At 37.1% G+C, this 24983-nt stretch overlaps 1 long non-coding RNA gene across 1 annotated transcript in view; it reads right to left on the bottom strand.

The window, feature by feature from the left end:
• Nucleotides 1-8366: 8366 nt before the first annotated feature.
• LOC141419865 (uncharacterized) overlaps nt 8367-24983 on the bottom strand; it is a 56776-nt gene continuing 40159 nt past the window's right edge. Inside the window, exon 3 of the long non-coding RNA XR_012444575.1 lies at nt 8367-13269. This is a non-coding gene — a long non-coding RNA (uncharacterized lncRNA). The remainder of the gene's footprint in view (nt 13270-24983) is intronic.

Genomic DNA, 24983 nt, shown 5'->3' with positions numbered 1-24983 from the left:
TTCCATCCATTTACTTGCGAATGATAAGATTTCATTCTTCTTCATGGCTAGGTAAATCTCCATTGTCTATAAATACCACATTTTAAAATCCATTCGTCAGTAGTGGGGCATCCTGGCTGTTTCCTTAACTTGGTTATTGTGAATAGTGCTGCAATAAACATGAGTGTGTAGGTGCCTCTGAAGTTACCTGTTACCTAAGTCGTTTTCCTTTGGGTGTATCCCCAGGAGTGGGATTGCTGGATCATATGGCAGAGCTATGTTTAGATTTTTAAGAAGCCTCCATATTGTTTTCCAGAGTGGTTGCACTGGCTTGCATTCCCACCAGCAGTGTACGAGTGTTCCTTTTCCCCCACATCCTCACCAATACCTGTTGTTGGTGGTGTATTTGATGGTGGCTGTTCTAACAGGGGTGAGATGGAATCTTAGTGTGGTTTTGACTTGCATTTCCTTTATGGCCCAAGATGGTGAGCATTTTTTCATGCGTTTTTTTGGCCATTTGAATTTCTTCTTTTGAGAAAGTTCTGTTTGGTTCAGTTGCCCATCTCTTTATCAGTTCATTGATTTTGGGAGAGTTTAGTTTTTTGAGTTCCCTGTATATTCTGGTTATCAATCCTTTGTCTAATGTGTAGTTGTCAAATATTTTCTCCCACTCTGTGGATGGTCTCTTCAGTTTAGAGACCATTTCTTTTGTTGTGCAGAAGATTTTTAATTTTATGTAGCTCCATTTGTCCATCCTTTCTCTTAGTTACTGATCTGCTGGGGTTCTATTGAGGAAGTCCCTGCCTATACCTATGGTTTCCAGAGTATTCCTTGCTCTTTCCCGTACTAACTTCAGAGTTTCAGGTCTGATATTAAGGTCCTTGATACATTTTGAGTTGATACTAGTACAGGGTGATAGACATGGATCTAGTTTCAGTTTTTTTGCAGTCAGATAACCACTTTTCCCAGCAACATTTGTTGAAAAGGCTGTCTTTTCTCCATTGTATGTTTTTGGCACCTTTGTCAAAAATAAGGTTGGCATAGCTGTGTGAATTCATATCCGGGTCCTCTATTCTGATCCACTGGTCTTCATGTCTGTTTTTGTGCCAGTACCATGCTGCTTTTATTGCTAATGCTTTGTAATATAGTTTGAAGTAAAGTATTGAGATACCGCCAGCATTGCTCTTTTTGCTGAGTATTGCCTTGGCTATTCGCGGTCTCTTGTGTTTCCAAAAGAACTTTAGGGTAGACTTTTCAATCTCTGTGATGAATGTGGACCTTTGATGGGAATTGCATGAAACATGTAGATTGCTTTTGGTAGTATAACCATTTTTACTATGTTGATTGTACCAATCCATGAGCATGGGAGGTCTTTCCACCTTCTGTAGTCTTCCTCTCTTTCTTCAGGGGTTTGTAGTTTTCCTTGTAGAGGTCATTCACATCCTTTGTTAAGTTTACTCCTAGGTATTTGATTCTTTTTGAAGCTATTGTAAATTGTTTCCATGTATTCTTTCTCAATTTGTTAGTTGTTGGTGTACAGAAAAGCTAATGATTTTTGTAAGTTGATTTTGAATCCTGCCACCTTGCTATAACTGTTTATGGTGTCTAGGAGTTTTTGGGTAGAGTTTTTTAGGTCTTTAAGGTATAGGATCATATCATCTGCAAATAGGGATATTTTGACAGTTTCTTTACCTATTTGTATTCCTTTTATTTTTTCTTCTTGCCTAATTGCTCTGGCTAGGAATTCTAGTGTTGAATAGGAGTAGGGATAATGGGCACCCTTGTCTATTTCTTGATTTTAGGGAAAATGGTTTCAGTTTTTTACCATTAAGTATGATGTTGGCTGTAGGTTTGTCATATATAGCCTTTACAATGTTGAGGTACATTCCTTCTATTCCTAGTTTTCTAAGAGCTTTTATCATGAAGTGGTATCAGATTTTGTCAAAGATTTTTTTCAATATCTATTGAGATGATCAAATGGTTTGTGTCTTTGCTTGTATAAATGTGCTGTTTTATATTTATAGATTTGCATATGTTGAACCACCCCTGCATCCCTGGGATGAAGCTGAGTTGGTCATGGTGAATGATTTTTCTGATATGCTGTTGAATTCAGTTTGCCAGTATTTTATTGAGGATTTTTGCATCAATGTTCATTAAGGAGATTGGCCTATAGTTCTCCTTTTTGGAGGTCTCCTTGTCTGGTTTTGGGATAAGTGTAATACTTCATAAAATGAGTTCGGCAGTGTTCCTTCCCTTTCTATTGCTTGGAACAGTTTAAGGAATGTTGGTATTAGTTCTTCTTTAAAGGTCTGATAGAATTCAGCAGAGAATCCATCAGGTCCTGGACTTTTCTTTTTTGGGAGACTCTTTATTGCTGCTTCAATTTCATTTTGTGTTATAGATCTATTCAGGTGATTAATATCCTCTTGGTTCAATTTTGGATGGTCATAAGTATCTATAAATTTTTCCATTTCTTCAAGACTCTCAGCTTTATTAGAATATAGGATCTCAAAATAGTCTCTGATGATTCCCTGGATTTCCATGGTGTTTGTTGTTATCGCTCCTTTTGCATTTCTGATTTTACTGATTTGGGTTTTTTCTCTCCTCATTTTAGTCAGGTTTACCAGGGGTCTGTCAATCTTGTTTATTTTTTCAAAGAACCAGTTTTTTGTTTTGTTGATTCTTTGTATTTTTTTTGTTTCTATTTCATTAATTTTGGCCCTTATTTTTATTACTTCTCTCCTTCTGCTTGTTTGGGGCTTTGCTTGTTCTTGTTTTTCTAGGACTTTGAGATGTAGCATTAGGTCATTTAATGGAGATCTTTCTGTCCTTTTAGTACATGCAGTCTTGGCTATAAACTTTCCTCTTAGAACTGCCTTTGCTGTGCCCCATAGGTTCTGGTAGGTCGTGTTTTCATTTTCATTAACTTCCAGGAACCTTTTAATTTCCTCTTTTATTTCATTAATGACCCACTGATCATTGAGCAATGTGTTGTTCAGCTTGCAATTGTTTGCATGCTTTCTACTATTGTTTATGTTGTTGAGTTCTAGTTTTAATGCATTGTGATCAGATAGAATGCATGGGGTTATTTCTATCTTCTTATATTTGCTGAGGCTTGCTTTGTGCCCTAAGATATGATGAATTTTGGAGAAAGTTCCATGGGCTGCTGAGAAGAATGTATATTGTGCAGAAGTTGGATGAAATAGTCTGTAGACATCAGCTAGGTCCATTTGACCTATGGTGTGATTTAGTTTTAGAATTTCTTTATTGATTTTTTTGTTTGGATGACCTATCTATTGGTGATAGGGGGTATTAAAGTCTCCCACTACTACTGTGTTGGTGTCTCTATATGCTTTTAGGTCCTTCAGAATATGTTTGATGAAATTGGGTGCACTGACGTTGGGTGTGTATAGGTTGCTAATTGTTGTTTCCTTTTGGTGTATTTCCCCTTTTATTAGTATGGAGTGTCCTTCTTTATCTCATTTGATCAACGGAAGTTTGAAGTCTACTTTGTCCGAGAAAAGTATTGCTACTCCTGCTTGTTTTCAGGGGCCATTGGCTTGGTAAATCTTCTTCCAGCCTTTCACCCTAAGCCAGTGCTTGTTTCTGTCAATGAGATAGGTCTCCTGTAAACAATAGATTGTTGGATCTTCCTTTTTAATCCAGTTTGCCAAATGGTGTCTTTTGATGGGGGAGTTAAGTCCATTAACATTCAGTGTTAATATTGATAGGTATGGGTGATTCCTGTCATTTAGTTGTTTTTGTTGTTTAAGGGTTTGATTGTGTGCAGCTGAATCAATGTTACTCTCTGATTCCTTGTCTTTTCTTCTCCTGTGGTTTGGTGCTGCCTGTCCTTTCATGGTTAAGTTGGGTTTCACTTTTTGTGTGCAGAATTCCTTGGAGAATCTTTTGTAGTGGTGGCTTGGTGTCATATATTGTTTTAGTTTCTGGTTGTCATGGAAGACTTTTATTGCTCCATCTACTTTGAATGATAGTTTTGCTGGGTAGAGCATCCTAGGGTTGAAGTTATTTTCATTCAGTGTCTGGAATACCTCTGTGATTTTGATGGGTTTACCTTTGTATGTTATTTGTTTTTTCTCTCTTATAGCCTTCAATGTTCTTTCTCTATTCTCTGTGCTTGTTGTTTTAATGATAATGTGTCGTGGGGTAGTTCTATTTTAGTCAAATCTGTTTGGTGTCCTGGAGGCTTCTTGTTCCTGAATGGGCATAGCTTTGTCTAGATTTGGGAAATTTTCTGTTAGTATTTTGTTGAATGTATTACAAATCCCTTTTGCTTGCACCTCTTCTCCTTCTTCGATGCCCATGATTCTCAGGTTTGGTCTTTTGATGGAGTCAGTGAGTTCTTGCATGTTCCTTTCACAGGTCTTGAGTTGTTTGACTAATAGCTCTTCAGTTCTTCCTTTAATTTCCATTTTATCTTTAATTTCTGAAATTCTGTCTTCTGCTTGTTCTAGTCTGCTGGAGTGGCCTTCCATTGTGTTTTGTGTTTCTGTTTCATGCTTTTTTCTGAGGTTTTCCATATCATGGGTCACTTCCTCTTTACTATTGTCTATTTTCATCTTATTTCATTTTTCTCTCTATTTATAGTGTTCTCTGTACACTTTGGTGTTTATTTAGGGCTCCTTTGAGTTCATTTCTTTATTTCAGTGTCTTCTCATATTCTTTAGTTTTGGTGTCTTGGAGTTTCTTGAGTACCTCTTGTATGTTTTGGTTTACCATGTCTAGTAACATCTCAATGAAATTCTCAGTGATTACTTGCAGAATTTCTTTTTTGAGGTTGTTCTTATGGGCATCATTGGGTTCCTTGGTGCCATTTATCTTTGTTTTGTTGGAGTCAGAAACTGGGTATTTGTTTTCTTTATTTACCTCTGAATCTTGTATTAAATTATTTTTGAGGGGAGAATGGTTTCCATCCCTTTTTCATCTTCCCATAGCTCCACTTGGCACTGTGTAACTATGTTCTTGATAAGCTAGTTGGTGGTTTCAGTCTCTTATTTTCTATCCCTTGGTTTAATTTTGTTTTGAGGCTGTATTGGGTTTGTAGCTAAGTGTGTGTGTGCTATTTATGTCACTGGTCTGGGTGTAATTTAGTGTTGACTAATTCACAATGGTAAAACTAACCACAACAACTACAAAAACCCAAAGAAATCAATGGGGAGAGATGAACAAACAAACAAACACACACACAAAAAAGCCCTCCAGGTTTGCGAGCAATAGAATTTCAATCTTAGTTTAAGTTCTGGTGTTACTCCTCCCAGCTTCCAGTTCTGGTGTTGGTATTTAAGCAGAAGTTGTGTTGTATTCTCAACAGGTGGTTGGGTCGTGTTTTTTTTTCTTCCGTCTTTCAGCAGCAGCTGCTTTGTCAGCTCCTCTCTCAGTGAGGTGTGGTAGTTTAAGTTTTGTATGTTGTCCTCAGGTTCCGGAGATCAGCTCTGTAGCCCACCAGCTGTCCTGCTTTGGAGTTGGGTTTTCACTGTGCTGGTTTACTGGAGGCTTGTTTCTTTGCCATGCCCCCTTTCTCTGGGGCAAGGTCAGTGATCCATCAGTTGGTCCCCTGTTGTCAGTGTATTGTGATTGTTTGCTGACTGTTTTTCAATTTTGCAGTGTTGTTTGACTTTGGATGTTGCTCACTGGCTCAGGAGATGAGCTTTGTGGACTGCTATCTGCCTTATTTCAGGCAGCAGCTTATCACCAGCCTGCTGTTGGCCCTTCTTCCTTTCCAGCCTTTGTTTACTGAAAGTTTGCACAGAGATCAGCTCCTTGCTCTCCCCCCCTTCTCCAGTGTGCTTTCAGCTTCTTGCCCCCTCTGCTGTGTGCTAGTTTTCAGTTCGTTGTTTATTCAGTTGTTTTTTTACTTTTTGCAGGGAGGGTCAGTCTGCCCAGGGGGCTATGCTGGTTTATCCCAGAGGTGGCTGGGAGAATACCGAGTGATGCTTGGTGCTTACCTGTTGGTCTGCCTAATGTCTCCCAAGCAGGTTTGGAGCTGGTATCTGGTGCTGCAGGAGCCCTCCTCTTTTCTCAGTGTAATGTGATGTGGAAAAACTTTTTACAGGTTAGGGGTTCAGGGTGTCAAAGTTTTGATTCTCCTTGGTGCTTCATTTCCACCAAGTGTTGCTCCAGCATCTCAGCAAGATTTTTGATTCACAGAGCTCACACTGGCTGCTTCTGTGCCCTAGTCACCATCTTGGATCCTCTGGAAGCACACTTTATATTAAAGATAAAATAGGTTAAAAGTAAAATGATAGAAAAAGATACACCAAGCACCACTACAATCATAAGGTGTTGGAGTGGTTATATTAATAGACTCTAAGACAGTAAACAGTAGTAAAAATAAAGAGGGACATTTCACAATGATAGAAGGGTCAGTACATAAGAAAATCTAACAATTATAAATGTATGCCAATCTAACAGAAGATCTCCAATTCACAAAGCAAAATTGAATTTTCAGAATTGAAAAAAAGGCATTTCAAAAATCACAATAATTGATAGAAAAATAGACAAAAAACAGTAACTATATAGAAAACTTGAACAGCACTGTCAACCAGCTTGGCCTAACTGGTATTTCAGAACTTTTCACACCATAACAACAAATATAAATTGTATTTGAGCACACATGAAATATGAAATAAATAATAGGCTGTTAACTAAATTTCAATAAATTTAAGTTCTGAAATGATTTTAATATGTTCTTTGATAATAATGCAATTAAATTGTAAATAAGCTGAAAGAAACTGGGAACTCCCCAAATATTTGTAAATTCAACAACACACTTCCCAAGGATCCATAAGTAAAAGAAGAAATCATAAGGAAATTATAATGCATTTAACTACATGAAAATCACAACAAAACATTTCAACGTTTATGTGTGGTCCTTAAGAGTGCTTGAAAAAACTTTATGCTTTAAACCTCTATATAAAAAATAAACATTACAAGTCAATAATCTAAATACCTACCTTAAGAAACTGGAAAAACAAGAGCAAATTAAACCAAAATAAAGAAAAAATAAAGAGAAGAGCACATATCATTGAAATATAAAATAAAAAATACAATAGAAGAAAATAACCCCAAAGTGTTTTTTGAAAAGATTGATAAAATTGATAAGCCCCCAACAAATTATGAGGAAATATGATGTACAGCTTGAATAACCCTTTTTATATACTAGCATTAATTAGTTGCTTTCTCTATTTATATGCAAAGGATCATACAATATCATCACCTGGGATTTGGTACAGAAATACAGTTTGTTAATATCTGGAAATCAATTAATATAATACCTCTTGGTAATGAGGGACAAAAACAGTACGACAACATCAAGAGATGCAGAAAAGGCATTTGACAAATATTAAGCCTTTCACAAGAGAAACTCTCAGTAAACTATAATGAACATTTGTCAATCTGAAAAATGGCACCTATGAAAGAAAGTGAAAGACTAAATTAGGAGTCAATAAACTTCTACCCAGTCAAGCCACCTGATTTTTTTAAATAAAGTTTTACTGCAATGCATTTATGACCATTAATTTACATATTACTCATAGCTGCCATCCTCCTATAGATGCAGTGTTGATTAGTGGCAACATAAACTGTGTAGCTCCCAATCTTAAAGGATTTACTGTCTACCATTGACCAACCCCTGGATTCTATGCTTTCTACTTAATACAAAAGATCTTGTACTTCTGTTCAATATTGTACTTGAGAACCAGTGAAGTTTAGACTGGAAAGAAAGATCGAAAATTTTGATTATCAACATATAATCATATATGTAGAAATCCTAAGAAATATTTTTTTAAACCTTACAGGAACTAGTAAATGAATTTAGCAATATTTGTATAAGAGCAATTAAACCAAATGATTGAATCTCTACATACCAGTGATGGGTAAGTAGAAATTTAAAAGTTCAATTCCATTTATAGTAAAATTTAAAGATATTAAGAACAAATTTAACAAAAATGTGTAAAATCTATATACAGAAAACTTCAAAACATTGTTTGACACAAAATTAAGGGAGACTTATATAATGAAGAAATATACTCTGTTCTTGAACTGATGGATTGGAAAACTCAATATTTTTAAAACAGCAATTTTTCCCAAACTGATCTATAATTTCAACTCAATCCCAAAGAAAACCTCTGCAGACTTCTTAAATAAAAAATTGACAAGTTAATATTAATATTTATGCAGAAACACAAGGGACCAAAAATAGCACATTTTTTTTAAAAAATAAATTTTTGAGACTTAAATCACCTGATTTTATGACTTACATTAAATCTACAGTAGTCAAGACAGTATGCTATTGACATAAAGGTAGACATGCAGATCAATGGAATAGAATCCAGAGTTCTGGAATAGACCTGCATAAATATGGCAGATTGAGTTTTGACAGAGTTGCCAAGACAAGTCAGTGTAGGGGGTGAAAAGAAGGAGAATAGTATGAATTGTGCTGGAATAACTGAATGTCTATATAAAAATTAGCTACTATCTTTAGCTTACCACATACAAAAAATAATTCAAAATTGATCATAAACATAAGAATTAAACCCATAAAACTTCTAGAATAAAATATAGGAGAAAACTCTTGTGGCTATGGTAGACTGGACACTGGTCCCACAATTATGTCTACATGTCATCCCTGGAACCAGTGAATATGTTACATTACACGGTATGGTGAAAGGGTCCTTGAATGTGTCATTAAAGATGTTGAAATGGAAATATTGTCCTGAATTATACTAATGAGTCCAGTGTAAACAAGGATCCTTATAAGAGGATGGCAGGAGGACCATAGTCAAAGGAGATATGACAATGGGTAAAGAGGTTGGAGTAATTTTTTTTTGAAAGTGGAGGTCTTCATGACGCAAGAAGTGCAAATGGCCTCTAGAAGGTGAAAAAGGCTAAGAAGCATATTATCCTGCACAGCCTCCAGAAAAAATATGGCTCTGTCAACCATGTGATTTTTAGACTCATTTAAAAATAAGTCTCATTTTAAAATGACTCATTTTAGTTTTCTGATTCCCAGAATCAAAACATAACAAATGTGCTGTTTTTAAGCCACGCAGTTTATGGTAATTTGTTATAGCTGCACTAGAAAACCAATAGTGACTGACTCTGAGTTAGGCAAAAATTTCTTAGATAAAACACAAAAGCCTGAACTATAAATGAAAAACTACTTCATTCAAATTTGGGGGTTGTAGCTCAGGTGTAGAGAATTTGACTGCAAATTTAAGTTTTAATTGTTGGTAAGCATTGTAAAGAAAAACACAAAGTCTAAGACTTATAATAAATACATAAAAAGAAATTCTTAAAACTCAGTATTAATGAGATAACCCAATAATAGTGAACAAACACTTCACCAAAAGAGAGCCAAAAATGACCAATAAAAACTTGAAAATATTCCCAACATTATTGTTCATTAGGGAAATACTATTTAAAATCACAGATAGCACTACACAACCAGTAAAAGAGCTAAAATTAAAAAAAAAAAAACCAGACCATGTGAATATAGGAAGAGAGTTTGGCAGTTGTTAAAAGGTTAGACATGCACCTACCCTTAAATACATCAACAGGTATATAGTCAAGAGAAATTAAGGCATATATTCACATCAAGACTCATGCAAATGTTCATAGCATTATTCCCAACAGTCAAAACCTGAAAATAAGTATCCATAAACATGTGCATGGATAAATAAATTGCAGTACATTCATACAATGGAATATTACTCAGTAATTAAAATGGAAATAACTACTACTGATGCACAGGAAATCATAGAAAAATCTCAAAAACTTCATGGTAACAAGTTAGAGAAGCTAGACACAGGATTATATAATTTTGAATTTTTATTATTCTATTATATTTTGTGATCAACTTATATAAATTGTACATGTTAATGGGGTTTGGTGTATTTTGGCAAATGCACACGGTGTGCCCTGATCAAATCTAGCCTCCTTTTATTCACTCTCCCCCTACCTCTTCCCAACATCTAGTAATCAGTATTCTACTTTCAGTTTGGCTTTTTTAGCTTCCATATGTTAGAAAGAATATATGGTGTTTATCTTATGTGTGGCTTATTTCACTTAACATAATGTTCTCTCTACTTCTATCCATTTTGTTATAATAACAGGAGTTCATTCTTCTTTATGGTTAAATAATACTCTATCATGTATATATAGCACATTTTCTTTATCCATTCATCGGTTGACAGGCCCCTAGGCTAATTCCATATATTAGCTATTGATAATAGTCCTGCAATAGGCTGGGAGCTGGTGGCTCATGCCTGTAATCTTAGCTACTCAGGAGGCAGAGATCAGAAGGATCGCAGCTCGCAGCCAGCCCAAGTAAATATTTCTGTGAGACCCTATCTCGACAAAACCCAACACAAAAAAGGGCTGGTGGAATGGCTCAAGGTGTAGGCCCTGAGTTCAAGCCCCAGTACCACAAAAAAAAAAAATAGTCCTGCGATAAACATATGTTTAGGTATCTCTTTGATATGCTGACTTCATTTCCCTTAAATATATACACAAAAGTGGGGTACATAGAACATATGGTAGATTTATTTTTAGTTTGCTGAGGAACCTCCACACTGTTCTCCATAATTACTGTACTCATTCAAATTTACAACAGCAGTGCATCCTTCACACTGCTTCACATACTTACCAACATTTATTAGTTTTTGTTTTTGTTTTTGTCTTATATAATAGCCATCCTAAGATGGGTAAGATGGTTTCTCATCATAGTGTTGTGGGAGTTTTCTAGCTGAGATATGAGTCTCTGAGGCAGATTAGCAGGAAGCAAAATTTATTGTGCTGGCACAGACCCAGAGAACTTGTGTTCAAAGGCTGAGCCCCAAGAATAAAGGGATCTCACCTTATAAACCCTTGCAAGCAGGTTACAGAAGCAAAAAGCAAAGCTCAACCCACATATGGCTGCATGTGACTTCATTGGCTATTTCATTTCCCCAGTGCTATGTGACCTTCATGTTTCAATTTTTTAAGTTTTATCTCTCTGCTTTGCCCTCCCCTCCTCCTGTCTTGTTGTCAGAACACCAACCTGTTTCTTTTCTGGCCTCCCCTTTCTTGCTACATTATTCCCCCCTTTGATGCCCGGACCCACTCAGGGTCAAAGAGCATCACCTTGATCTAGGGGTTTGTAGTTTTGATAGACTGTAGCATCAGAGGAGCCAGATAGGGGAAATACTAAGCATCCTCCAAAGCAGTTATTGGGATCCTATCCTCTCCAAGTCTGGACGGGAACATGGGCAAGATTTTTTATTTTGTCTGTGATCTCTTTTATGACCTTTTTTAAAATCATCAATCTGTAAGCAGCAGCTGCTTAGGTTAAATTTTTCATAAACTCCTCCCTCAAAGGCCAACAAATAGTCTAAAGCCAAGCAGTTTTGATAGATGGCATTACACATCTTAGTGCCTTGCTTTGCCAGCAAATTGAGAGATCTTGCAGTTTTATTAGTTAACAACAGCCTGTAGCCTGGTGATGTGGTTGAGCATATATAGAGGTGCAATAGCCCTAGGACCTGTCTTCTGCCCAGGTGGCAAGACCATAGTATTGGATAATTCACTCTGGAGGCCATTTGTTATTTTTTTTAATTGCCAATTTGTAAGGCACCCCGTGTCCAATCCGATGGCTTAAGTACAGTGAAATTTACAGGGTTACAGGTGCCATGGGTGCAGTCAGGGGCAGCTGTCCCCTTGTGAAGAAGGGCTGCCTGCTTAGCCCTCTGTCATGTGGCCCATGAAACACAACTCCAGTGAGGACAATAATGAGAACCCACATCATCACATGGTCAAGAGTTGTCTCCCCGGAACATACACTTATTATTGACATATAGGCTCTTTCTCAAGCTAGGCCCCCACAGCCATAGCCTATACCTCCATATCCACCCTTGTTTAGGCTGCACATGAATCAAAGAGCATTGACATTGGTTTTTCAGGGCTATACTCCTGGTTGCAGCTGACGAGGTTCCCAGGATTGCGAATGCTCGTGATCTGTAACCATTGCTCCCGAGGGCGGTAAGTGGGGTTGAAGCAGATATGCTGATTACCATGGGAACACACTGAATAGATGGTATGGTTGTGAATGCATGACCTGATGACAGTGCCTGCACAAGAATAGTAAGTGTGGAATAGCAAAGTCCTAGTGATGACATTTCCTGCCCGAGTAGTATGCATACATAGGTCACAGGAGGAGGGCTCTGAGGCCAGAAGGGAAACCACATCAGTAACAATAAGCAGTAATTTTCAAAAGAGATAGAAGAGAGCAAATAAAAATCTTTCACCATGAGTCCAATCAGCGAGGGTGGTTTTTGTCAGGCCCATGGCAAAGATTATGGTGAGAATTATAGCAACAGATACAAACAAGACAATGTATCATAGTGAGATAACTGGTGTAAAAACAGTCGGTTGTCCTGTTGGAGAGTTGACTCCTCAAGCTTCTGTCCGGTATAGACTAGTCAGTTTTCAGGATGACTAGAGCAGGGCTGTTTTTGGTCCCCTGTTGTTTCCTGGGAAGCAGAGTCCTGCAAAGGGAGGGTGCTAAAGTTCCGGAGGGTGATCCTGCACGGTGAGGCTGGATCAGGGATGCATTTCCATTCAAGATAAGCTGGCTTGACATGACTGTGGTGGATCCAAGGAGCAATCTCTGCTAATTTAACTGTGGTGGGAGTAGTAGACAAGATAAAAACAAAAGGGCCCCTCTAATGGAGTTTTAATGGGTGGGCATTTTATTTTTTTTTGTCTAGGCAATGTCTTTTTTTAAAACTGAGTAGAATTACTATGGCAACAATATATTATCAGTATATATGTCCAAGAAAACGTGTTGTTTTAGAAAGTTAAACCCATCATCTTTAAGTATCAAAGGACATGTTTAGAGCCAGTAAAAATAGTTGTTTTGTCTCTATTTAAGAAGAAAACCCTGTCTAAAAATATGAGTTTGTGTCTAGAAGGGCTTTAATGCCATATAGCCACATGTATAAGAACCATTTCTTTAATCCTCTCAGCCTTGGTTATTTTTGAGAGGTCTGGCACCAAGTTACTCCATTTGAACTTTGATGTCATTCCCCCCGTTGTCTCCAAATTGCTTGTCTCTGAGCAGTCTCTTTTGAAGATCTGTCTTCCATCCAAGTACTAACCAGGCCCGACCCCGCTTAGCTTCTGAGATCAGGCGAGATAGGGTGAGTTCAGGACTGTAGGGCTGTAGAATGAAGATCTTTCTTGATTGGTTACTCTTTCCTGGATTTTGTTTGGTTGGTTTTGGTTCCACGTCAGCTGGGGGGAAATAACAATCAGATTAGGTGGGAGTCAGTGCCAACTAGACCCTTTTGGCCAAATTTAAGCAACAAAGAGGCTTAGAAGGAGTTGCTCTTATGCAGCAGGATTCTAAATAAGGACAATACAAAACAAAATCTAACAAAAGCAGATGTCTAAAAAGCTAACCTGGGTGACACAGAAGTAGTTATTAGAGTCATGTTTTATGGACTTGATTGTAAATGCCCCAGAAGGATCAGAATTGTAATGGCAAAAACTTAAGTGTCATGGTTAAAATTTTGATGGACAATTTAGCAACTAACAGAACAGTGTATCAGTACCATTAACCTTCTGTTGCCATGTTTATCTAAATTTTGTATTTTAGAAGCCTTGACATACTTGAAAAACATAAATATAAGAACCAGCAACAGCATCACAACTCTATAGAGGTGTTATATACATATATATATATTAGTTTAGTTATTCTTGAAGTAAAACCTTAGAATTTTTATCAGTAAGAGGAGGGGAACAGGGTCAGTGACCCCAAATAGCCCAGTCATAGACACATATAGGATATCAACTGTATTAGAATCACCCAAGACAACAGTTGTTTAACCATGAGTTCATCTAGAAAATTTTTCATAAACTGTTAGAAGATAAGAGGCATGGAAGAGGCAGAGAGATGGTTCAAACACTAGTACAAGTTTTATTGTTTAGGCAGGAGCCCTGTGGAGGGGGACCCCAGCAAGAGAGCTAGAGCCCATTGCCATACACAGGCTTGGCTTGGGCTAGATATAGGGGGCTAGTAGAAAAGTACCAGGAAGGTCATTAAGGGGTACTGCCCAATTGTCCTTGGCATCCATCTGGGAAATAAAGGTTAACAACTATCTCTTTGTCAGTCTTTGGGTTGAGTGGGGAGTTTCTAGTAAGCCATCTGTAAGGGGGGAAGGGGTCTAGTACTAACATGGCTGTCCTTGTTGCTAATCCCAGCATAAACCAACTCTTAAATGAACATGACTCAGTTACCTTAGTAGTCAAAACCCTGACAAAAATCAACAGAGAACACAGGTAAATATTTATGGGGACTAAGTGTGGGTTAAGAAACATAATGGCCAAGAATCATGGCTCAGATGTTGATAAGGGATCACATCCTAGATTGTTGACATTAACATATGGCTCATGACATACAGTAAAATCCCACCAACCTGTAGTCAAATAATAGGCCTAATCTGGCCATTCCAGGACAAAAATTCCCTCCATCTGACATATGGAAGGAGTAGGACTAACACCTCCACTCTGTTGAGTCCAGTAAAAATTGAAGGTCTTGACATCCAGTGTAGTGTTCCATTTTGAGTTTTTTTTTTTCATTTTTCTTTTATTATTCATATGTGCATACAAGGCTTGGTTCATTTCTCCCCCCTGCCCCCACCCCCTCCCTTACCACCCACTCCGCCCCCTCCCTCTCCCCCCCACCCCCTCAAAACCCAGCAGAAACTATTTTGCCCTTATTTCTAATTTTGTTGTAGAGAGAGTATAAGCCATAATAGGAAGGAACAAGGGTTTTTGCTAGTTGAGATAAGGATAGCTATACAGGGAGTTGACTCACATTAATTTCCTGTGCGTGGGTGTTACCTTCTAGGTTAATTCTTTTTTATCTCACCTTTTCTCTAGTTCCTGGTCCCCTTTTCCTATTGGCCTCAGTTGCTTTTAAGATATCTGCTTTAGTTTCTCTGCATTAAGGGCAACAAATGCTAGCTAGTTTTTTAGGTGTCTTACCTATCCTCACCCCTCCCTTGTGTGCTCTCGCTTTTATCATGTGCTCAAAGTCCAATCCCCTTGTTGTGTTTGCCCTTGATCTAAAGTCTGCATATGAGGGAGAACATACGATTTTTGGTCTTTTGGGCCAGGCTAACCTCACTCAGAATGATGTTCTCCAATTCCATCCATTTACCAGTGAATGATAACATTTCATTCTTCTTCATGGCTGCATAGAATTCCATTGTGTATAGATACCACATTTTCTTAATCCATTCATCAGTGGTGGGGCATCTTGGCTGTTTCCATAACTTGGCTATTGTGAATAGTGCCGCAATAAACATGGATGTGCAGGTGCCTCTGGAGTAACCTGTGTCACAGTCTTTTGGGTATATCCCCAAGAGTGGTATTACTGGATCAAATGGTAGATCGATGTCTAGCTTTTTAAGTAGCCTCCAAATTTTTTTCCAGAGTGGTTGTACTAGTCTACATTCCCACCAACAGTGTAAGAGGGTTCCTTTTTCCCCACATCCCCGCCAACACCTGTTGGTGGTGGTGTTGCTGATGATGGCTATTCTAACAGGAGTGAGGTGGAATCTTAGCATGGTTTTAATTTGCATTTTCTTTATTGCTAGAGATGGTGAGCATTTTTTCATGTGTTTTCTGGCCATTTGAATTTCTTCTTTTGAGAAAGTTCTGTTTAGTTCACGTGCCCATTTCTTTATTGGTTCATTAGTTTTGGGAGAATTTAGTTTTTTAAGTACCCTATATATTCTGGTTATCAGTCCTTTGTCTGATGTATAGTTGGCAAATATTTTCTCCCACTCTGTGGGTGTTCTCTTCAGTTTAGAGACCATTTCTTTTGATGAACAGAAGCTTTTTAGCTTTATGAGGTCCCATTTATCTATGCTATCTCTTAGTTGCTGTGCTGCTGGGGTTTCATTGAGAAAGTTCTTACCTATACCTACTAACTCCAGAGTATTTCCTACTCTTTCCTGTATCAACTTAAGAGTTTGGGGTCTGATATTAAGATCCTTGATCCATTTTGAGTTAATCTTGGTATAGGGTGATATAAAGGGGAAATAGACCAAAAGGAAATAATAATAATCAATCTGTACACACCCAATGTCAACGCACCCAATTTCATCAAACATACCCTGAAAGACCTAAAAGCATATATAAACGCCAACACAGTGGTTGTGGCAGACTTTAACACCCCATTATCATCAATAGATAGGTCATCCAAACAAAAAATCAATAAAGAAATCCAAGGTCTAAAATATGCAACAGATCAAATGGACCTAGTAGATGTCTACAGAACATTTCATCCAACCTCTACACAATATACATTCTTCTCAGCTGCCCATGGAACCTTCTCCAAAATAGATCATATCCTAGGGCACAAAGCAAGTCTCAGCAAATATTAGAAAATAGAAATAATACCGTGCATACTATCTGACCACAATGCAGAAAAAGTAGAACTCAACAACAAAAGTAAAGACAAAAATCATGCAAACAGCTGGAAACTAAATAACTCATTACTTAATGAAGAATGGATCATCGATGAAATAAAAGAGGAAATTAAAAAGTTCCTGGAAGTCAATGAAAATGAAAACACAACCTACCGGAACCTATGGGACACAGCTAAGGCAGTCTTGAGAGGAAAGTTTATAGCTATGAGTGCATATATTAAAAAGATTGAAAGATCCCAAATCAATGACCTAATGATACATCTCAAACTCCTAAAAAAAATAAGAACAAGCAAATCCTAAAACAAATAGAAGGAGAGAAATAATAAAAATAAGAGCTGAAATCAACGAAATAGAAACCAAAAAAGCCATACAAAGAGTTAATGAAACAAAAAGTTGGTTCTTTGAAAAAATAAACAAGATCGATAGACCCCTGGCAAATCTGACTAAAATGAGGAGAGAAAAAACCCAAATTAGTAGAATTAGGAATGCAAAAGGGTAGATAACAACAAACACTATGGAAGTCCAGGAAATCATCAGAGACTACTTTGAGAACCTATATTCAAATAAATTTGAAAATCTAAAAGAAATGTACAGATTTCTAGATACATATGATCATCCAAAACTGAACCAAGAGGAAATTAATCACCTGAATAGACCTATAACACAAAATGAAATTGAAGCAGCAATCAAGAGTCTCCCCAAAAAGAAAAGTTGAGTTTTTTATTTATTATTTTTTATCCCATCTGGAGGGTATACTTTGGTTTTCATAAGTAAATCTGTCTCAATCTTTCTATCAGTGCATCAGCACTCCCTGTGCTCAGCTGCCTCTTGTCTTTTTGTGTTCTAATAAACTCTTGTTGTCTTGACAAATATGTGGATTAACTTGTAGCACAAAAAATTCTTGACAGTTATCTTGACAAAACAAAAACCATTTTAAGACAAATTTTTTGTGAATGTTGTTAAGAACAATATAATATTTTAAAGATAGCCTTGTTGTTATGAGTTTAGAAAATTAAGTTTTAGTTTAACATTAGTACATTAAATTTTGACCTTGCAAAACTTTTTCTAACTCTTAGATTTTAGTTAACTTAATCACTTACATAGCATCTATATCTTTGTGACAACTTAATATGTACCCTCTAGGGGAGCTTGTCATTATCCTTTCTTAATCCAAAAGTATTAATTTTTTACCTTTTATTTTTTAAAAACCATATCCTTAATATCTTTTATATATTTTTGTTATTTTTTGAAAATAACTCATAAAACCTTTTAACTTAGAGCCTTACATTTGCATGAAAAACAAAAAAGAATGCAACCTTGAAATTATTTTTGTGCAAAAGCAATTTATAGAAAGCTCATTTGTTAATAGACCCATGTATTATAAGAGAGAATTTAATTCCAGATTGTATTTATGGCAGAATGAAACATGTGAAGGTCATTTCTTTAACTACCCAAATTCCAAAATATTTTTGTTGCAGGCTGTGCCCCCCTCCTTTTCTTTTTTTTCTTCTCTCTCCTCTGGTTTGAGCTGGAGTGTTAACCCCTGAATGCCTTCATCTTATTGAGACCTAATTGAAATAAGTTTAATAACCTGTTTTCTTAAAAGTAGCAATGGAACAGAGTAATAATTTTTACACTGACTCTATAATAAGAACTGTTCTCAAGATGTTTACATATACACACACACTGTGAGCATACCATTTGATGTATGTATAATCTGGCCAGCCATTACCAAGGGAAACATAAGCATCCCATGACTGTCTCAATAACAGACCAAGCTCACTGCACCAACCTCTTGGAAGTTTTTTTTTTACTAGCAACAGTCAAAGTTTCTCTTTTTCTCACCTTTTTAGGTAGGCTCTCCCTGATTATGCTCCCTAGAAATAAAGGTGCCAGCAAGTTCAGTATTTCTGGCATATTTTAATAATCCTATTTTTATTTACTTTTTATTTTTAAGACATAAAAATTCAACTGAAGGAGTGTATTAAACCTTTAATCCTTTTCTGTCTTTAAACATTTTATGACATTTCATTTTTTCTCCCTTTTTCCTCTTTTTTTCTTCTCTCTCTCTCTCTCTCTCTCTCTCTCTCTCTCTCTCTCTCTCTCTCTCCCTCCTCACTCCATCCATGAAGACCTTATCTCAATTTTGTTTCCATTCCTCCATTTCCCCCTCTCTACATTCACATTTCTGCAACATTCCTTTTCTTTCAAGTCAGACCAGATCTTATGTACCAGTGTTAAGTCCATCCTTCATGAGTTAATTTTTGTAAGAGCTCAGTTAGTGCTGAGCCTCAGTCCTCCTTCAGGATGTCCATTTTGGGTGAAGATGTACAAACTGGGGCATAAAAGCTACCCATTAAGGCTGAAAGACTGATTTTTCCTCAGTCTGCCCAATAAATTGGTACCTGAATTTAAATAAACAATAGAGTCTGGTTTTTGAAGACCAGTTTTAGCCTTTTGGCTTTTCCCATTCTCCTGGGTGTTAGGGGTATTTTTGGGATTTTAAAAATTACTCTATAAACTTTATTAATCACAGTTTTATCTAGTGACCCTTCTGGGGGTCATCCTACACCAAAAGCAGGCCAATCTACTTTACAAAGGATGTTTAGCTTGTTAAGAGTTAACTTAACTCCATAGTCTCCATTAAATCCCTTTTTAAAGTTATTAATCATACACTCCAAGGGAGTTATTTACTCTGATTTTCACCCATCTCCTCCCATTACCAGATGGCAAGACAGACAAAGAGGGGGAGGGGTTTTGGAAAAGCACTCACTTTGTCCATCTCCTGCCACTCCCCTAGAGGACACTTAGGTGAATCTTTGGTCCCAGGGAGTCCATATAAACCCCGGACCAGGCTCAACCTTGACCTTATGAATTCACCACAGAACCAAGGATAGGGATTCCTCACTCACTTCGCAGCTGGGTTGCATCTCAGGTTCACACTTTTATGCATTCTCACACAACACAATACTTCCACCCCGCTCCTTAAACCAGAGAGATATGGTTTCACCCCAACAGGCAGTTACTAGCGGTCTCTGGGAGGTGATCAGACTCCCCTTCTGCTTCCTGAGGCAAGCCTGAATTTGAACCTGGGTTCTTACCAGTATGAAGAGCAGTGCTCCTAAGTTGGTTCCTATGCCTCAGTAGATTCCTTTGTGCATCCCAGGCCCTCACCCTGACTTGCCCAGAAGATGAATCCCCCTCTGGATCAAGCTGTTTGTTGGTACCTGGTGGGATCTCCTCCTGGCAGTCTGGGGAGACACACTCCAGTGACAAGGGAGGTGATAATTCACCATCTCCACAGTCCTGGATAACAAGCCCCAAGAAATGTTGCAGAAATTTGCTAGCTGAGATATGAGTCTCTGAGGCAGATTAGCAGGAAGCAACGTTTATTGTGCCAGCACAGACCCAGTGGACTCATGTCCAAGGGCTGAGCCCTGAGAACAAAGGGGTCTCACTTTATATAACTTTGCAAGCAGGTTACAGAAGCAAAAAGCAAAGCTCAACCCACATATGGCTGCATGTGACTTCATTGGCTATTTCACTTCCACTGTGCTATGTGACCTTCGTGTTTCAATTTTTTAAGTTTCATCTCTCTGCTTTGCCATCCCCTCCTCCTGTCTCACTGTTGGAACACCAGCCCGTCTGTTTCTTTTCTGGCCTCCCCTTTCTTGCTACAGTAGCGTTACCATTTCTCTGATGACTAATGATATTGACCATTTTTCATATATTTATTGACCACTTGTCAGATGAATAGTTGACATTTTCTCCCATTCTGTAAGTTGTTTCTTCACTCCATTGATTCCTTTGCTGTACAAAAAGGATATTTTTTAATTTGATGCCATCACAATTGTCAATTTTTGCTTTTGATTTCTATGCTTATAGTACCCTATCCAGAAAATCATTGCCTGTACCAACGTCTCAAAGTGTTTCCCCTATGTTTTCATCAGAGTTTCAGGTTTTACATTTAGACCTTTGATTGATTTTGAGTTCATTTTTGTACACAATGTGAGACAGGGATCAAGTTTAAAGTTCTTTCTGTGTGTTGATATCCCATTTTCTCAGAACTACTTATTGATGAGACTGTTCTCTCTCAAATGTATGTTTTTATCACCTTTTACAATAATCAGCTGGTTATAGATGTTTGGGTTAATTTCTGGAATCTTTACTCTGTTTCATTGTTCTATGTGTGTGTTTTTTATGCCTACTGTGGCTCTGTAGTAGTCTTGATATCAGGTACTCAGATGCCTTCAGCATTGTTCTTTTTTGTTTAGGATTGCTTTGCTATTTGGGTCTTTTGTGCTTCTATATGAATTTCTGATTTTACCTAGTTCTCTGAACAATGTCACTGATATTTGACATTTTAGCAATATTATCTCTTCCAATCCATGAGCATGGGAGGTCTGTCTTTTTCTTTCTTTCTTTCTTTTTGCATTTTTTTCAATTCCTTTTAGGAGTGTTTTGTAATTTCTATTGTAGATGTCTTTTACTTTCCTTGGTTGTATTTTTTCAAAAGTATTTAATTTTTTAGCTATTGTGAGTGAGATTGCTTTCATTTCTCTCTCAGAAAATTTGTTACTGGTGTATAGAAAAGCTACTAATTTTGTTGATTTTGTTTTTTGCTGCTTTACTAACTTTATCACTTCTAATATTTTGGTGACGTCTTTAGGGATATATATGCATATCTTCTACAAAAAGCATAATTTGACTGCTTCCCTATTTGTATGCCTTTTATTTCTTCTCTTTCCTAATTATCTCTGGATAAAAAACTTCTAGGACTATATTGAATAAGAGTGATGAGAGTGGATGCCTTTGACTTGCCCCTGATCTTAGAAGAAATGCTTTCCCTTGTCCTCCATTCAGTATGATGTTGGCTACAGATATGTCATATACAGCCATTATTATGCTGAGGTATGATCCTTCTATACCTAATTTGTTCAGGGCTTTTATCATGACCCTGAATCTTATCAAATGCTTTTTCTTCATCTATTGAGATGAGTGTATGATCTTTATCTTTTATTCTGTTTATGTGTCACATTATATTTACTGATTTGCATATGTTGAACCATCATTGCATCCTTGGGATGAAACCAAGTTGATCACAGTGAGTGATCTTTCAGCTGTGCTGTTGAGTTTGATTTGCTTATATTCTGTGGAGAATTTTTGCATTCATATCATCAGGGAAAGCAATCTATGGATCTCTCTCTTTCTCTCTCTTTCTCTCTCCCTCCCTCCCTCTCTTTTTGTTGTTGTGTCCTTGTTTTGGCAACAGCATAATGCTGATCCCACAGAATGGGTTTGGAAGGTTTCTCTAATACCTCTAGTTGAATATTCCAGATGTAGCTGAAGCTCAATGTCTCTTGTCTGCTTAAAATAAAAAGTAAATTTCACTATTTCATATCTTAGCAAATGAGCCTGCCATGCATCCAGTCAGCCAAATAAAAATGATATGAGAAATTCTCCTTATTTTCCATCCAACTTAGCACAAGTTCTATATGTTCTACCTTCCAAAAGTCTCTCAAATTTGTCACTCTTTCCCCATTCCCATAATTTCCCATTTCCATTTTAATCAAAATCATCATTTCTGAAATGTTAATTTTAGTGGTTCTGACTGGTCTCTCTGTTATTTTTCTTGCCCCCTATATACTTGCCTCCATAGTAGGGCCAGAGTAATCTCTGTATAAAATGTTAATTTGATTCCCCCTTTCTCACACCAACATTGTTAAAACCTTTAAGTGGCTCCCCATTGATTTTATAATAAAGTCCAATGTCAAAATCTTTAACATGATCAAAAGGGCTGGGATATGGCTCAAGTGGTGGAGTACCTGCCTAGCAAGCAAGAGGCCCTGAGTTCAAGCCCCAGTACTGCCAAAAAAATACTTAACATGGTTTATAAACCCTGTAGGATCTGTTCCATATCTACCATATTAGCTTCACTTTTCAGTATGCTCCCTTGGTTTCTGCTTTCTAGCCACACCACCTTTCTTTTAATTACTCTATAATGTCAGAAATTCATCACTCTGACCTTTTTCAAGTGGAGTCTCATTGATGCAAATGTTATTCCTCCCCTCTTCACCTACCACTCATCTTCTTTGCTTTTATTCATCATTTTGCTTTCATTGTAAACATACCTTGCTGACTGTTCAACTCAGGCAAGGGTAGTTTTATATGTTCTTGTAGTTCTCTATACTTTCCTTTATAAAGACTAGTACAGACTTGTAAGATATGATTACTCATTGACTCTCTCCCCTCCAGTATTTGGACAAGGACCATATATATTGTTTGCTTGATGCTATGGTTTGATAGTATGTGTCCATCTGAAATTCATATGTTGGAATTTGACAGCAATGTGATCATATTAAGAGGTGAGATCTTTAGCAGGTAATTAACTCGTGAATGCAGAACCTTCATGGGTGTGATTAGCAACCTTATTAAAGGGCTGGAGGGTACTAGCTAGATCCCTTTTGCCTATTTCTTCTGCTATGTGAGAAAGCAGCAAGAGGCTCCATCTCTGAAGCAGAGAGCAACCCTCACCAGACCCAGAATCTGCCCCAGTGCCTTGATTTTGGATTTTCCAATTCCAAGAAATGTGAGAAATAAATTCCTGGGTTTTAAAAATAAATTATTTGGTCTCATATATTTTGATATAGCAACATAAACAGATTAAGATAATCATAATGAAAAGTTTAATGTCTTGAATGTGCCTGGCACTAATTAGTAGCTCACAAATATTTGTTGAATAAATCTGTCCTCTCTCAGTATTGATCAGATTGTGAAAGAACTCACTATATTCTGATTCAATTTTAAAAACTTATAATTTCTCAAAATAAGTTTTGATAAGAAGGGAAGATAAAATGTATAGCAATAGGTGAGATTGCAGATTAGAGGTATCTCATCTTCATTTATGTAAAATATATCTGATTGATTTGGCTTACACAATTTGCAAGACATTAGTTTCCTATTTCTTTCCCTTGCTTTAATCAAGTAGCTAAAAAAATCCAAACCACATTTTTAGTTCTTCAACAGTATGGTAATTGGTTATTCCTCCCTTCCTACTTTTGATCCCTTTTTTACTTCAAAGGGAAAGGCTAATCTGGGAGCTCTGGGGAAGAAACACAGTTAATTACTAAGAATTTGCTAAGGGAATTCTTCATCCAGAAAAATAGGGAACTTTATAGATTAACACAACAGAATCAGAAGTAATCAGACCAGCTTTGTACTCAGCATGGTTTTGCCTATCCCTTCTGAAGGGTACTGGAGTCATTCAATTGCAGCCAGCAAAGTTTTTTTTCTATCTCAATTGGGTCTGTAGAGGTCCCTAAGTTTGTCTGCCTTGTTTCAAATGCTTACATGCTTATGTGAAAGGTTCCAGTGTAGCTAAACACAAGTCTAAAATTTTTCCTTAAGAACAAGACCTGGTGTGTTGCTTTCCTTATGGGAGTTTTCCAAGGTCACTGGAGTGTCCAATACCTGATAGTCACTGAGCGTGTATTTCAATCTGTCAATGGGGGTAATGAAAGACTATTCATTCACAAAGTCCTGGCCAGAGAAATAAACAACCTTTATTCTCTGATAAGATATTTATTGAAATGACTTCCCAGATACACAATGGAGCATGACTGAAGTCCAAAGAGTTTGCATATTCTTTCTAGGCTTGTAGGAGTTCTATCTTCTGGTTGCAAGGGTTTTAGAGGGTCACAATGTAGTTACCCTTTCTTTGCCTGAGTTAAGAACCAATTGAAAGATAGAGAAGTTGTGCACATGGAGACTAAAACATCGGTTTTATAAAGGTGATGTCAGAGAATGTAACTTACCTAATATTGCACAAAATTATTACTTAAATGTACCCACTCATTTAGATAGTGATAAACAACCACAGATATCCTCATGTGAAAGCCTATCTCTGGAAAATTCAAGGAGTGAGGGAACAGACAAAAATGCATGCTTCCTATTGGCAAGCGGTTCCTGAGGGGTTAAGAAAGAGTAAGAGGCTGAGTTAGACTGAAGCATTTCATGCTCCTAAATTCATCAAACATAAGTCATGAGAATTAGTACATGAGGGAAGAGGCAAATATTAGGAGGGTATAGGGAATATCTGTACTCATGAAAGCCAAAGAAAAATGGAAAAAATTGGTCCTCACTTCTAAGAATATCAGTTTTTCACCTGAATCATTTCACATTCTGTAAGTACAGTTTCCAAGTAGAGTAATCAGACATTTCCAAACATTGCATCAGCATTTTTTTTTACTGATGAACAGTTATCTTTAAATTGATGTTATTGATAACATTGCAGTACCCTGACATGTAACTCTGATTTGTTGGTGTTGTCACTATGAATATGTGAGAAATACAAATATAAAATTCCATGTTTCAATTATCATTCATCTGAATTGACTAGAAGTATACATCTGGGCATTAAGAAGATGAAAGAAAAATTTAGGAAGAACACAAAAGGCAAAAGGCACTCAAGACTTCTTTAGAGACAATGGATAATATAAAAAGCATGAG

The sequence above is a fragment of the Castor canadensis genome, chromosome X (assembly GCF_047511655.1).
Source record: "Castor canadensis chromosome X, mCasCan1.hap1v2, whole genome shotgun sequence".
NCBI classification, from domain to species: domain Eukaryota; kingdom Metazoa; phylum Chordata; class Mammalia; order Rodentia; family Castoridae; genus Castor; species Castor canadensis.
The sequence above is the reverse complement of the archived record's forward strand: the minus strand, read 5'-3'. Positions and strand labels throughout refer to the sequence as shown.